Genomic DNA, 5,000 nt, shown 5'->3' with positions numbered 1-5,000 from the left:
ATCTTTTGAATTGTTCCTATCGTAATTAAATAATGATATTTACGAACGTTTATAATTTTTTTGATACGGATTCTCTTTCTCTTTTTTGTCTCTCTCTCTCTCTCTCTCTCTCTCTCTTTCTTTATCTGATCCGTGTGTCATAGAAATTGTGAAGGTTTGAACATGTTGGGTGTTAGCAGAGAAAAGTCTGGTTCAAGGTTCCGTATGTCCCAGATGTTGCGTTGGTGCTATTACTACACATTGTAATTTACTACGTCCACTTATTTTATATCTAGGACATGGAGAAGTTTGCGCAGTTCTCGGTGTCCCCTAAATGGACTAACTATGGTGAAATTTCAATAGAAGCAAGATATATATATATATATACATATATGTACAATCTTACATGTACAATAAAGTGATTCCATTACATGAGTGATTTACAAAGAATCGACTTGAAATCGTACGATTGCAATTATCAAGTTAAATTTAAAAAATTGAATCGACATAGTAATCGATCGTCGTTAGATCGTATAAAATTTAGATGTGATCTTGGAATATTTATTAGATATATCGAATATTTTAAATATCGATATTGATTTATTAGGTCTCTCTTTCTCTCTCTTGTTTCTCGAAAATCGTTCGTAATAATCATCGAAATCGTAATTATAATGCAGGTAGATATCTCTACCTACCAATGATGTTTAATCTTCTTTTACGTATCGATCGAACAGTGAAGATATTTGAAGAACACTTTAAAATGAGTCTCAATTTGGTGTCAGCTTGATTATACAGTGTCATCCTTTTCGAAGAGATCGTCGAAGATCGTCGAAGATCGCCGAAGATCGTCAAAAGAGTCCTTTTTTTTTTCTTTCTTCCTTTTTTTTTTTTCTTTCTTTTTTCTTCTCTCTTTCTCTCTCTCTCTCTCTCTCCCTCTCTCTTTTTCTCTCCACCTTTTTTTTTCTTTCTTTTTTTCTTTTTGCTGATCCAGGTCATCGCGTAATTACTTCTTTCGGATAAATTTGTAAGTAAGATTCGATGCGTGTCTTTTTCGAAAGAGAGAATTACGAGATCTCATTGAGTAAATATATGTACGCGCGTGTGTGTGTGTGTGTGTGTGTGTGTATACGATGACTTTGAGGAATTATTCGAAAAAAAAAGAAAAGGAAAAAGAAAAAGAAGAATTTATACTTCTAGAATTATTTTTACATGTATGTACAGAATTGAAGATGAAGAAAAAAAAAAAAAAAAAAAAAAAAGAAGAAAAAAGAAAAGAAATTTTGTTCGATTTATGAAAAATCATTCGTTCAGCTTGATTATAACTCGCGAGAAAAATATTTATGAACATTCTTGTTTCGCTTAGAAAAAAAGAATCTAATCTAACACGTTGACATGATATGACGAAGAACGAAGTACGAAAAATTCTTGGAATCCTTTAGTATTTCTCGTTCATATAATATAACGAGGATTCGTCGGAGTTATGTGGAAATAAAACGAAAGAAAAAAGAAATAGAAAAGTAAAAAGCAAAAGAAAAGAAAATGAATCGAGTATAATCCACGGCGTAGTCGACGACAAAGACGTTTTTTTTGACGTGCATGGCCGTCTTTCTCTCTCTCTCTCTCTCTCTCTCTCTCCCTTTCTTTTCTGGATCACATCTTACAATTAACCGTTCTTTGGTACATACCGACTGGTCTAATCGTGATCTAAATCGCACGTTCGTAACGATCATGGCAACTACATCGACGATTTATCTTTAACTGAGATTTCCACGTATATGAGAAAAAAAAAGATAATTTCCTTAAAAAAAAAGAAGAAAAGAAAAAAGAAAAAAAGAAAAAGAAAATAAAGAAAAGAGAAAGAAATAAATGGACAAATAAATTGATAAATAAATAAATAGAAGAAAAAGAAAGAAGAAAGTGAAAAGGGAAAAGAGAAAAGAAGATTAATTCGTAAAAATTTCATTCCAAGAAGATTCCAAGAATTTTAAAAACTAATGGCCATAAGAGTTAACCATAATTGGAACCGACTTTAATCGTAGAAACGAATCGATAGTTCGATCGATACACCGTGTAAAGTATCGATCGATAGGAAACGATAGTTTGTATAATCGATAGCTTCGACTTTTGAGTAAAAGAATGCTCGTGGTTTTTCTAGTCGGAAAAGCACGCGGCAATCGTAACCGGTTTCTGTAAAAACCGGGACAGACATAGTTGCAACTTGACGGAGGTCTATTTCCTGTTCTACACTTTTTACCTTCTAGATTGCGCGTCGATACACCGATTTCTTTCTAATGGAATGCCAATCTTCCGACGCCTTCGCTCCTTTTTATATTTATATTTCGTACTTAATATCTTTCTTTCTGGTTGGAAAACTATGTTAAGACTTCGTCTATCGTTTTATAATAGACCTATAATCATCAATCGAGTTACTTGAAATTTGTCTAATATCTAAACTATGTATAGACACGTATCTAATCAACCAAACGCCAAATAAGTCGTAATGTGATTTTTATATTTGATATTAGATACAACATAACTACTTTATTATGCGCGTTGAAATGTATTTATTTGAAATAATTACGAACTGCGATGATACCAATCTAAAATGATAATTATTACGTATTTATGTGTTCGACTTGAGTATAATTTCGTTCGGTGTTATCGATCTTAGTTCGATTAGAGTTTAGGCGATTATATATTTCAATTGATTTTATATTCTTCACTTACGATATAATATATATATATATGCATGTATGTATGTATGTATATACATATATGTATAAAGATAGTCACGTAGTTAGTATATAACAGGATAATACTAAACGATAATAGGATAATACGCTTATAATAATATATCCTATATACGTACAAGCATGTTACTTAGATAGATTAGTGGAGCAGATAATGCAAGGTCTTATTTTATCAACCGGTCACGTTGAAATTTCATTTTATTTAATTGCGATTAGTTTAGTAAGCGGCATCGCCTCGTTCTTGCTTCAGATTTATCGTTCGTAAATCATTATTCTTTCATTTTCCTCTTCTTTTTTCTTCTTCTCCTTCTTCTTCTTTTTTTCTTTTTTCTTTTTTTAAGCATCGAAACGTATCTTCCTTACACGACCTAGAATCATTTTTTATTTTAACCCTTTGACCAATTTGCAATTTCTATTTTCTACTTTATTGACAGAGATATTAACGAAATATAAATGATTTTATTACGTGCAATTTTTGTTTCGTCGAAAATGTGCAATGTAATCTTCGTGACTTTTTCTTTTTTGATTCTATACATACTTTTATTATTTATATATTTTTCAATGAGTACTTTTTAATAAAATCAAATTAAATTAACAAATATTCCTTCTATGGTATATGTTTGAAGGAAAAAAAAAGAAAAAAAAAAAAAAAGAAAAAGAGAAAGAAAAACACAGATACATTAAACCTTTAAGTTAGAATTTTAAATCGATATATCCTATAAATTGATATATACCATAAAGGTTATGGGTAATATTACGTACTATACTACATCCATACAATCTGAAAGATTCTAAGATTAAGATTCTTCTTTTTTTGTTTTTTTTTTGTTTTTTTTTTCTTACACCCAAAACTTTTAGATTTTCATTGATCGAACGAAATCTCATACTGCGCACATTGCATCGATGGAAGAGATTTATTAAAAGAATGTATCTAAGGAATGAAAGAAGGAGAAGGACGTTACGTTTGAAAAATGAAAAAGAAATAAGGAGGCGGTTTGTAATAGCACAAAAAGTCAACTGTTATTTCTCAATTAAGTCAATGAAGGAAAACAAAAAAAAAGAAGGATAGATACCACCACGTTGATGTCTTTTAAACGTGCCATTTTATGATGGATAGAAAAGGTAAGAAAGATAGAAAGATAGGAAAGAGAGAGAGAGAGAGAGAGAGAGAGAGAGAGAGAAAGAGACAAACAAAGTGATAAAAAGAAAGATATAAAAAGTTGAATAGATGATAGTAGCAAAGTTATCGATTAATACGGCGCCTATTATTTTTATATATTACATTATATCTTTCTCGTTTGTTTAACATTGTCATTATTATGTTCGATTATCTAAGTATCTCACCAGATGAGATATCACTATGAACAATGGTCTATGACTTCTCATGTGAGTTAGCACGGTCTAACTTAAAGTCAGATAATGCAAATCGCTGAGGAAATATTCGTTATCTCTTTTCTATTTTCTTAGCCGATTGCCATTAACGCCTCACCACCTACATACATATATATATATATATATATCAATACATGCATACATACATATATAAATACATACATACATACATATGCAATATACATAAATACATAAATAAATACATACGTGTCGGTTCTTAGAGAAGCAAAAGGAAGCTTGAAGGAAGAGGTGGGAGTTGGTAAGTAGATAGAACGTGTAAGACAAGGAAAGAGTGAGAAAGAGAGGAATAGGGGTGGGAGGAGAGAGGAGGGGGTGGAGTAGGGGAAAGGGGAGAAGGCAAGAAGAAAGAAAAGAAAAGAAATAAAAAAAAAAAAAAAAAAAGAAAAATAGTGGAAAATAAAAATGAACGAAGGAAAAAAAAAATATGCGTCGTGCAACGGTCGATCTCGTATCTGTCAGTAGATAAAATCGAATTCCAATGGCGGACTCACCCACTCACATGTTCTATGAGCTTATGTATATATCTATGAGTCTGTGTATTTATATATATATATATATATATATATATATATATATATATATACATATATATTACAAATAAACGCCGCCTCTTAACGTTTAGTCATAAATCAATTTAATCGTGCGTACAGAGAACGATAGCCATCGGTTCATAAGAGTTAATGTAATCGTCCAAATGGGTACATTGATCCTCTCATGCGTGCTCGTACCATTTTATATGGTGATTGCGTATAGAAGTGTGGGTTTAACAAAAGAAATAGATATGTATGTATATATATATATATGTATATACATATAGTTAGATATGTATATTGTATCTTGTATATTTATGTGTTCGAT

The sequence above is a fragment of the Vespa velutina genome, chromosome 15 (assembly GCF_912470025.1).
Source record: "Vespa velutina chromosome 15, iVesVel2.1, whole genome shotgun sequence".
Lineage (NCBI taxonomy): Eukaryota > Metazoa > Arthropoda > Insecta > Hymenoptera > Vespidae > Vespa > Vespa velutina.
The sequence above is the reverse complement of the archived record's forward strand: the minus strand, read 5'-3'. Positions refer to the sequence as shown.